Raw genomic sequence first — 12,051 nt, 5'->3', positions numbered from 1 at the left:
TGTATCTATTTACAGTGTTTAGATCCTATGACCTCATTTCTTTGGTTATGTAGATCTTATAAAGCACCATTTACACGTAGCATCATAATTATGTAGAAATAAGTAAAACTTATTATCAAACAGTTTTTTTTCCTATTCATCTTCTTTTCTCCGACGTGTGACCCTTAAATTAGACATCCTGCCGAAATAATTTTCTATCGCCTCATTCACTTTGGTAATAGTGACGTACAGAAATAATAATATGTCGAAAATAAAGCTATGTAAAGACCTTAGATGATTAGATCCTTCAGGGGCGTTTTTGTAAAGTGCCATCATACTGACATGACTTACATAACTACAGGTATATGTCATATGGATATTCTATCAGAAAGGAATACAGATGTCTGGTAAAAATCGAGGCTAAATTAAACAAAAATCTTATTTGAAATAATTTTCAGGGAAAGTATGGTATAAGATAGGTATAATTTAAACCCTCCTCTTTATAACAAGCTTGTGTAATTGGTTCTGTTTACGAGATGGCGTCAGTTGCCAATGGCAAGATCGTCACGAGCAGGCATGAAACGTTTTGACAGGGTTTTCTCTTATTGTGAACTTGTATCTGAGTATGACGTCATTATAGTATAGGTCACTTGGTGCACCAATCTGATATAGATTTATCCAATACGGAGTAGGGCTTCCATTATAGGTAAAAGTGAGATAATGAATGTACATGTACATATTTGATATAAGTATTCAAGATTAACACGCTTGCAGACGACAAGATGTAACAAGGCATCCGATCCGAGATACACAAATGCCGCATATTAGAGTAATTATTCCTAGCAGTTACGTTAATACCTACGATTCATCAGGGATTTATGTTCCAAACGTGATCGGGTTAAGAACCGCTAGAGACAGTGTTATCTAAACGATGTAGAATGACACAAAGTTACACTTATTATATTTGATTTTGTAAGAGGAAATATTGCGTTATTCTAGTCGTAGTACCGTTTGTTGTATCATTATCGAAATAGAATGGTATCCCGGAATATAGAATATTCAGTCCACGTGGTTGACAATATACAATCATTTAGGACATAACAATACTGTTTAATCAATGAGCTTGAAATGACGCGAGTCGTTTATAGTGGTATTATCTAGTACTGCAATGCACTCTGGGATAGATGGCCATGAATAAACGAAATTGCCTGGGTTTGTAAGAGCAAAAGCGAATGAATAGAATAGCAGATAATGAAATAAAACCTCATTGGACAACAAAAACTGAAATTCAAATATTTTCAATGCAGCGGCAAGATGCAAATTTTGGTTTTTGTTCAGCTAGAATGCTTTCCTTGAAACGCATTATGCTTGGAGCAACTCCTAGATATGACCCCTCCTTCTTTGCAGATTGCATGTACTTTCGTCTTTGCTGGATTACATAAGCAAGCTTTACTTTTTCCACGTCTTGCATGTCATCTGTTTTGAGTTTTCTATTAATAAAGAAGCTGTGTAGCTCGCACCATGATTCTGCCGCACGAACCGGCAACTTCCGTATTGACTTGATATCAAATGAAATTAAATTCATATCAATTGCAATTAAATTCATATCGAGCATTTTAAATTCCCTTTGTGACAACCCGGCAGAGAGATCTAGATCAGAGAGAAGAATTCGATGTATAAATAATACATTTAAAACGGGAGTGAATTCTCTTTATTACATTTGATCGAGGATGATTACTTTGTATTTCTGAAAATCTCCTAGTAGAAAACCATTTTAATGAGTTAAACACGACTTATTTGTGTGTTTAGGCATGCTTTGATTGCATTGTTTGTTAATTAAACAATGCCATTTAAGGAAGTGAGGTTCGAAATGAATATGGTGTGGTTGATAGGAAAGGAAGTTTTCGACTAGATAAGATAAGCTTGCATTAGATTTTGAAGAGAGTGATAAACAACGTTTTGCTGAGTCATCCTTGAAAAAACATCGAGAAAATACAAACATGTTCAGATAAACATAATCCATACTTAAAGTCAATAAAACTAGGACGAAAAACAACAAGAAAATAATTCCACGTTCCTCAAATGAGAAGTATGAAATAACAGAACTAACAGGAAAGAGTTTCTTTCCTTCTTCATGTTGCTCATACATAATTGTCGTACCTTTTAAAACAATACAAGGATTTTAGAAGACTTCGATAGTTCTTTATTCAAAACATTCTCAACTTTCTTATTGAATCGGTAGTGAACGCCTATCAGGACAAGGGTCGAAAAAATATTTAAAATATGGACATTATGATCTCGCAGGTTATTTGTGCTGTTTACAAAACCGTGTGATCATGAATCTTTGTGGCAGGACACGAGAATCCAGATGAAGTGATATCGGCCTGAGTTATGTATCAGTCCGAAAACCGATGTGACAATGTAAACAACACCTGTTTCACACGGGGAGGTATATCTCATCTGCGAGAGAGGTGTGATCAACACAATTACTCCACGTAAACACAGCGCTTTACTGTGATCTGAAATTAAATCTGCTTATCAACCCTTATCACGTTTCTTCATGCTAACAGAAATGTGACTTCATTCCGCTTCTGTGGTCGATAGCGACGAGCAACAAACCACAAGGTGAGAGTAATTACAGGAGATTATCTCCAATGCTGCTTTGGTAAACATCTATTCCACGTAATGCTGAATATCGCGGCTCGGAAAGAGTATTATTTTACAAAGATCTTAAGACATGATGTAATATTCTCATCGCCACTGAATCCTTCCTGCTTCCGTACTCTTTTTTATTTCATTTTATTGTCCATTCATGGTATTTGCTTCCTATGATATGGTCTCCTACAGTGTAGGTTTGCTTGATACTTCCTTCCTTTTCTGTCCTTAATCAGTATATCTGTTTTGTGTTTCCTTTTTGTTTTACATTTACTGTCTCTCGGTCAGGATCACTCCGTTTACACAGAAGTACTCGATATAAATATCGGGCGTTTTACAGCACACGAAGGTGTGTTGGACATTGATTTCAATAACATTAACAGTGGAAGATGTGAATATATTTAACAGGACACCAAGGTGTGTTGGACATTAATTTCGATATTTACGGTGGACGGTATGTAGATATTTTACAGCACACCAAGGTGTTATGGACATTAATTTCAATAATATTTACAGAGGACAATGTGAATATGTCTTGCAGAACATCAAGGTGAGTAGGCCATTCATTTCAATATTTTCGCTGGACGATGTGAATATGCTTTGCAGCACATCAATGTGTATTGGACATACATTTCTATAATATTTACAGTGGATGGTGTGTAAAGGTTTTACAGCACAACAAGGTGAGTTGGCATTAATTTCAGTAATATTTACAATGGACGGGAAAAACCTCCATAAAGTCACTGACGACTTAACGGGCCGGCCTCATTACAAAAGAAGACATCTATGGTCAAAAAGAATGTTTAAGTATTCAAACGTATGCTAACCTTCTCTATATCTTTATCAGATCTGATATTTTGGCATATCGGATCATAGCGCAAAAGTCTCTTTCTGAGTTATTTCTCTGTCTTCACGTAAATTTCACGGTACAGAACATCACGCGACCTTGTCCCAAGTGCGGCCATCTGTCAAGTATATGTCTATCCTAAGTGTATTTTTGCATAATCCGACCATATCAATTCTGCCCTATTGGCTTATATCCGGTTTGCATCGATTAGATGTCTTTGCTTTTCGTCCGGTGACGGTTGATGGATTGTGGCCATGTCGAAGGTAATCCGAAAACCCCGGTTCCTTGTTACTATAGCTAAACTAGGCATAACAGATGCTGTAAAAGACATCGCGCCCATTAATCTGTCTTTTCAGCAATAACAAGTTAATCAAAAATGGTTTTTCAATTTGGTTAATATTTAGTGTCATCAGCCTTTTGACAAAGCTGTTTTTAAGTACTGAGAAGCAATCCCCCCCCCCCGCCATAAATTGTATGACGATCCGCTGCTATGGAAATTTCTTTCCAACAATCAGTCAACATCGATATATATTTCCAAGATGATTTTTAATAAATTATATTTCCAAAAGACTTAATATTCATGCTGACATATTTCCATCAAGGACTGAATCCTTCAGATCGACAGGGAAACCTAGTGACGGGCTTAATATCATGTTGAGACAACAGTGGTTAAAGTTTTAATAAGTATTTTTTTAAAAACGTTTTAGAGATATGTTCCAGTGATTCAGTGAATTTGAATATCTGTTTCCATGGAAACAAAAGAAAAAGCAAAAGTGAAAACTCTGCCATAGCAAAAGGCACTAGAAGGCCGTTGATTGATGATTGTAGGAAGTTTCGCGGAATTATCTAAAATGGGTTTGGAAATGCATAAATCAGTGATATCAACTATCTATTTACTTGGTTACAAAGAAAATATCCGGATTGGAAAATTCACCGCACTAAAATTAGTAAAATGTACTACTAGAACACTGGATTAAGGCGTGCAGGAAGTATCGTAGAGTTATATTGAACGCATTTGAAGATATATTTCGGGAAAGGCTCAAATAAGTTAATTTGATTACTTGGTTTCATGGTGACCTAGAAAATGTTGAAACTGAATACTTCCCCAGAGCAAAAGATACTACTAGACTGTTTGATTGATTTGTTTAAAAAAAATGTCAAGCTGTTTCGAACAGTTTTCGAGATATGCGCCAGAACCGCACTTGGACGTAATTACCCAAGTATACATATTGGTTGCAGTCATAGACGGACGAACAAGACCCGTTGTCGTAGCAAAACATAGAAAAAAGGGGGCATATATACACGGAAGCTTTTGTCATGATTTTAACCGCGTTATTTTTTCATTGTGTAATTTTACGTTTTCAAGGGTAATGTTTGGATAATTTGATATGTTATGTTTTTATTGAATCTACTAGATTTTAAGATGATCACATTTGTTAAGGGATACTTGGCATCAACGTCGTTTTAATGTACTGGAAGGCAACCATTGCTAAATAGAAACAGTTGAAATAATTTTTTTGATTTTGCTGATTTGTTTGTGTCTTTTTGCAGCAAATGTTGACTATATATAGTTACCCTCACCATGATATTTTTTCTGGAAAGAAAATGATTGCTTACGACAGTAGCCGTTTAAAAGCGTGAATATTACTGCTAAGTGCACAAGCCTTTCAGAGACTAGAATACTTAAACCGTAGAGACTTAATTCTGTGAGCAACTGGGACAGACTTGAAGATCCAATACCGATTAAAATTAGCATTTTGTTATCTAGAAATACATCCAACCAAATCAGTTATTCACATAAAAAATCTTTTAATTTCTTGCAATAACGAAAAGAGTTTCTTTTTCGAGATGACCTGGAGACAGAGAGCAGAAATTGGTCGAGACAATCGGTAAGTAAAGATGTTTCCAGAAGGTTCATCATATATCCGGTCTTCCAAACCTCACCCCAGTCATCAATGATGGGCCTGATTAACTGACAAATATGGATCCTGCTCGTTGGTGCTTTATAGAATTACAGCTTTATTGACTGTCCGTGTTAGTGGTATTGACTTGCTGGCGTTCGGCGATCCCAGCAGGAGAACAAACATTCGCTCCCTGTGATTCTTTGGTGTACGATATAAGCGATCGACCGCATCTGTCGTTAAGTTAAACCACTGTCTATTGAGTGAACAGGATAACATTTAATTCTCTGACATCCTGGCGATTATAATTCAGGAACCATAGGTCCTTTCGATTCGTTCGTTGACGTCTCGACTTTACAGATTTGACCTCTGCAACAAGTTCCGAGTCGTTCTGTTTTATACAGAACATCTTTTGCAACGGACGCCTTATCTCGGAGAGCGGATACGGTCTCCCCTGTCGTCCTTTGTTAATACCAGTGTCAGGAGTCTCGACACTGGCGGCACCACTGCCATAATTTTCGTTTAAGACTTAGGCTGGTCTCTCAATATTAGCTTTTATTTTCATTGCTTCGTCGCTAGTAATAATGTTTGTGTCTACTATGATTATCTAAACGCGAAAGACAAACTTAACAACTAGCACGTTTTAGCACATAAAATTCAATAACAGGTGTTTATGTAAAACGAAATACCAGTTTCCTGAAGCTTTCCCTATAACTGACCGTAATTTATCGTAGGCAGACACTATAATATAGTAATAATATTTGTTTCAGAAAGATTAAATTTCAGGTCGAGACATCTGTGGTTGTCGAAATTCCACTAACATTGTCGTGTAATTTATACTTTATCCGAGTATCTTAACACCCTTCCGACAGACCCAAAGTTTTCCCCTATTCCTACAAGCGTTTCGTCAATAATTTGTTTCGCGTCCTCTTCAAATCATCGCGACGATAATTGCTTTCGCGTTCTCCTAAAATCATCGCGACGAAAACAAGCTTGCAGCTCTTCTCGCACTATTTCCCGTTTGTTTGTTACTCTTCTTCATTTCAATTTTAATTTTAAATGAAATTAGCGCAAACCGCCAAATTCGTATTAAACATGAATAAGGTTTTCCATTATTTATTAATTTGTGTTAAGGTGTTAAGCCAGCATTACCACAAGAATTATTAAGGATCACTGGACCGAGATAAGGCAAAATAGCCAATGTTCTCTAACGTTCAGCTTGAAAGCTCTACTGACAAGTATTGGATAGGATTTTGACAGCAGGATACAGGAGTAGTCGGTTGCTTTCGAGGGGATAAATCATATTTTTATACCTTCATATGAGTTTGCTTTTAAATCCTTCCTACTTTCGGCTTTAAGACTGAATTGAATTAGAATGAAACAAAATATTTAGCAAATTAATTTACATGTCCTTGATTATGGCACATGACTAGAGTTGATGGTAAGACTCACACATACATTGCAAAGGTCAAATGAAATCTGAAACTGTTGTCTTCTATACCATTTCTATATCATGTGTGTTCGATTTAGACGTCTGGGTCAAATTTCTGCAGATGACAAATAGGCCTATTTATCAAGAGATCAAATCATCAAAAGTGACCAGAGAAAACAAGGTCTATTCACATTCAGCGTTCTGGATTTTCCGAATCTCCATACCAGGACGCGGTAAGCTATAGTGAAAGACATTTCCGATCAATGTAATGTTAGTATGCTGTAAAATGGCAGAGCTCTTTTCAAACTTTTCTTAGCCTTTCTATTCCTAATATAATTCTATCGAACATCCCGATTTCTTATTAGCCTCTGCTAAATGCGAGATGTCATCTCCGTCATCTCCCCTCGTCCAATAGATATATCAATTTTGGTGATATTGCTATTCAAGGTCGAAATGGTGAGTTAGTTTGCCATTTCAGAAGGTCGTTTTGTCCTTTATTTCCTGTTGGGTGATGAACAATTTTAATATGTCGTCGGTGAGTGCTGTGACATTGCTGACTAGGAAATGTTGGCGTAATGTATCATTGCCAAATGTAATATCATTAGACTTAGTAGCACATAAAAGTCATAGCTTATGTTCGGTCGTAGAACAGTATATTCTCTAGTGGAATATTGTTTTGGTTTTTTTTAAATCAGAATAACTACAAACGCATATCACACCTGATTTAACTCCGGGATAGGTCTTGTTGATAGTTTCAATACATCCTGGGGAATTTCTCATGGTGCAAATTCAGTTACAATGTCATTTCCTTCTCCTGCAATAAAACAAATCGAATAACGAAACAAAATAATTCTATTTTACCATTACATGAACAATAAATAAGCCTGTTTGTGATAAAAATCTCTTCCATAAAGCCAGTAAATGTTTTGTTACGATAAGTTACCTTTCAACACCGAAACTACTTTGTACTTATCAAAATCTGAACTTTTTAATGGGACACAAAAAAAATTGGAAACTAAAACGCAAACTGAATTTAACAACAGAAACATAGATCCTAAGTGCTGATTTCTGGGATTGACACTAAATCTGGATAGACCAATTTACCGGGAAAGACACTATGCTGCAAACGCCGTCTGTTAACTCGAATACAAGGTTATAGTGTCCACAGATTATACAGACACCCAAAGAAACCTTTATAGCGCCATCACACTGGAATAGCAATACCTGCACACGGTAGCACAATAAAGCATATTATACTGTAAATGGTTTAACTAGTCCTTACTGCTAACTTGTTAAAAGGTGGATGTTTAGCGGGAGGTAGAAAGGAGTAATTTTATTGATTGTGTTTAAGGGTCTGTAAAGGGAAGCAATCCTGATCACACTTTTATATAGCACTAGATACAGCGACCCTCCCTTCTTACTGTCATCAACAATTTCAGTTTAACATATATACGCTATGTACCTGGTAAAACTAGGGGTTTCATTAAGTAACTAGTAAATTGCCAATATTACATCATCGCCTATGCGATTCCACGAATCTTTTGGGAGATCAATTAGCTTCTACATCAGCAAAATTCACTGTTAAGCTGGAGGCTTAAATGCATGAGGTAAACCATGCGTGTGTCCAATATTAACCTCTCCTGATCCAGCTTTATAACGGCGACACAGTGAAGGCAGGTTGATTGGGAAAAAGTCAGTTTGGCTATCCATCAACTTCCGACAGGAACACCCGAGAGTATTAGTCACGCCAACGAAACGGTCCGTTTCCTAACGAAATTGCAACTATTGGATAGAAGTCACATTGACTCTAAGTCTAGTAATCCTTGTCTAAATGTCTCCAGTAAAACACAATATTATAGTCGCGGTTCAGAATTATTTAAACACAGGCAAATTTCTTTCATCGAATGAAATAACATATCATGTTTCGGGAAGTTTTATGCAGACTGCCACTGAGTGCAGGAGAAAGTTTTAAAAATAGTGTTTATTAAATGTATGGAATGGATATAAATGTTTCTTTTTCTTCTTCTGTTTGTCTTTTTCTGAGTGATTTTGTTAGTAATTAAACCTGGCAAATTCAGCACAATGAGTGACATCAAAACGCACGCAGATTTGACAGTCACTTTGTAAATAGGGACTGGTGTATCTCTTTATTAATAAGGTAGAATAACTTATCTACATCATTATCTACACCATTATGTAAGAAAATGTCTGAATACGGTGTATGGAACCTTAAGGCAGAAAAAATAATTGGTTTCTCCATTTTTGTTGACACATAACCATCACACATGTGGTAACTGAGTGCAGATCTCTCCAACTCTGTCTCCGGCATACAATACTCTAGCACTAACACCGGGTTTACTCATCCAGACCAATTTGTACCGACATAAATTGCAATTCATGTTAAGGCCATAAGTTTCATTGTAGGATTTCAATGGGATGGTCACCCTCTTGTCTTGTTGATAGCTCTACGTCTGGTGATGAAGGAACACAACACCCTGAGGTGGAAATTAATCTTAACTAAATCAATAATGACATTAAACTTTCAATGCTTGTTGTACGATTCCACTGCTACCCCAATGTTCTGACTTCAATCAGATAATACGCATTATATTTAGAACTTCACAGAAATAGATCGTTCTGACATGATTGTGAGTAGTCTGTCTTCTTTAATAGGTATACTTAAGTCACCCGTTATTATGTCATTGGTATTGGTGTTTGAAACAGGTTTTCACAGCGAAATGCTATTTGTGCTATTTTCTCTTTGTGTTATCATAATGCAATGTATGAACTCGCACAAAATTTCAATAAAGCGAGGATGATTTAGACCTTTCAGACCTAGTTAACTACATTACATTTCAGTTATCTAAAGACTTTTTATTTGCCGCTTTTCGTTGATCTTTTTAGCACAATCATATAATAAACAAAAAAATTTAATTCGGACTACATAATAAGAATTTTAAAGGCACGTTATTTCTTTAAGCTCTTTGCCAAATTTTTGATATTTTGTATCAGTCGTAGAACAAGAGCGGCTTGAGGGAGTTTTGGAGGAAATTTCAAAGATCAAATTTGGAACATTTTGATAAAGGTACTGCGCTGAGGCATGATAAAGATCACCTGAAGTACAATTTGTTGAAAACATTACAAATGAGGTGAACAGAGGTTCATGAGATATATTATTCACATGTTTTGTTATTTTAAATTAGTACAAGAACGACCATTGACGGTGACCCATGATCACAATAATCTATAAATATATAGAAATAAAGAAAATACTAACATGTTAACATAATCATAATCCAAAATACAGTGAATAAAAGTAGGACAAAGCATAAACAAAGGGAGACAAAGACCAGATGCTCAGAAAGAGTAAGCATCTTCTGCTTCATCGACGACACCCATCATGTAAATCATGGTCAATCCAAGTAAGTAATTTCACGTTCTCAAACGAGAACTAGGTGTAAGACAATGTAACTAACTTGCGGTTTGAATTAGTACTTAATTTGTGGAAATGTTCATTAGGTACATCTTGTTCACTTTTTTATGCTACCAAAAGAAACCAACTGGTCGCCGCTTCGACCGTCCGTCCGTTTGTTTGGACATTTGTCCGGCCATCCATCTGTCTGTCCGTCATTATTTTGCTAGGAGCATATCACAAAAACTGTAAGGAGTATTAACATAAAACTTCGTAGGTAGATAGATCCCGATAACGAGAAGTGCAGTGTACAAGAACCAAAACTCTCTTTTGCATAATCATTTTGGAACTGGCGTTTATTTGGCGACCATCCATTGATTTAATCGATTCTCTTGTTTTTTAAAGTGGTCAAGAATGATCTCTGAATTTTAAACTTGACCTATCCTAATTATATGTGCCTGATAGTGTAACGTAATGGCGTGAATCTGACTGAATAAAACTCGAACATATCATATAGAAGTTCTGAACGGACGAACACACGCTAAGACGCACAGACAAAGTGGTAACTATATACCACACCTTAACTGTGTCAGATGTGTATAATGCCTTAAAATTTCCAGAATCGAAACAAAGAACAAATCATTAAGCTCCAGTATCTGCCTCTTTTCGCGATTTCCTTGTGATAATGATTGCTATCTCTAAGAGGACGCAATTTTCTCCTTTTTTTCTCATCCAAACTTTGCTCCTTATCTCATGGTCTTCACTAAGGAAACGGCGCGATTCTTCTTTGTCTGCAATCTTTGAAACTGATGCAACATGCACGATTCATCTGGCGTGCATCCAAGTCTACATGTAGGTAACCCTGTGATCTTCTACCCTCCCCGATACTCTATTTAGATAGCTATTGTGTTCGATTGTTATTTAGGCTCAGACTGATGTTATGTATGATTCAGTCAACTGCTTTGTTGATTACCACCCATTTTTATAACAAAAGGTATTTTGATATTAATTACCCTTTGGAATATCATCAATGATTTACATTTCGTATATGAGCTTCTGTGGAGAGCCGACGTGAAGGTCAATTTTCTAACTGATACCAGAAACTTATCACGAGGAATATTCGTTTGCTTATAGAGGCACATATACGCTTTTTCAAAATAACATTTTATCACGATACATGTTTCTATAGTACTGAATTCCGACCATCACAGGATTCTACCCCTTTAATATATGTCCATGAAAAACATTGATGAAATAGCCATCAATCACTCTTTTGTTTTAAGTTTGCTGCCCTTCCATTGGCCACGGAGTCTCTGTAGAAAAATGCCGGTTTAATTGCAGGTCATGATTAGTATTTTCAAAGTTCATAGGCATAAAACAATAAAGGAAATAATTAGATCCATAAGAACACTCATTTGATTTGACTTCTACGGTTGAAATATGTTGTATAGATTATGTCTCAAATATTTTTATATAAACTGTCCAAATTATATCCGCGTTTACGTATGGGATTGTATATAAGACAACAGCAAAATTCTTGACAAGAACTGCTGAAATTGCTATAATCGTTTTTTAAAGTTTTTTTTCCACAACTGTCTCTGATCTTCAATAATATCAAAGTTTTTAAGTGTGTGTAAATGAATCTCATTTCAAGTGACCTGAAAACGTTAAAAATGAAACAATACCAATGAATTTAGTTTGTATTTAAAAAACTTCCGAGAATTCGTGACACCTTGTCTTGTTTTCCTTTGCTGTATCATAAAACATTTCATTCCTTTTCATTGCTTTTTATGTTTTTAAAGATATAAATTGGTGTTAATTTGAT

Source organism: Ylistrum balloti, unplaced genomic scaffold (genome assembly GCF_031769215.1).
Source record: "Ylistrum balloti isolate Yb309-2 unplaced genomic scaffold, AGI_CSIRO_Ybal_v1 Utg369646, whole genome shotgun sequence".
NCBI classification, from domain to species: domain Eukaryota; kingdom Metazoa; phylum Mollusca; class Bivalvia; order Pectinida; family Pectinidae; genus Ylistrum; species Ylistrum balloti.
The sequence above is the reverse complement of the archived record's forward strand: the minus strand, read 5'-3'. Positions refer to the sequence as shown.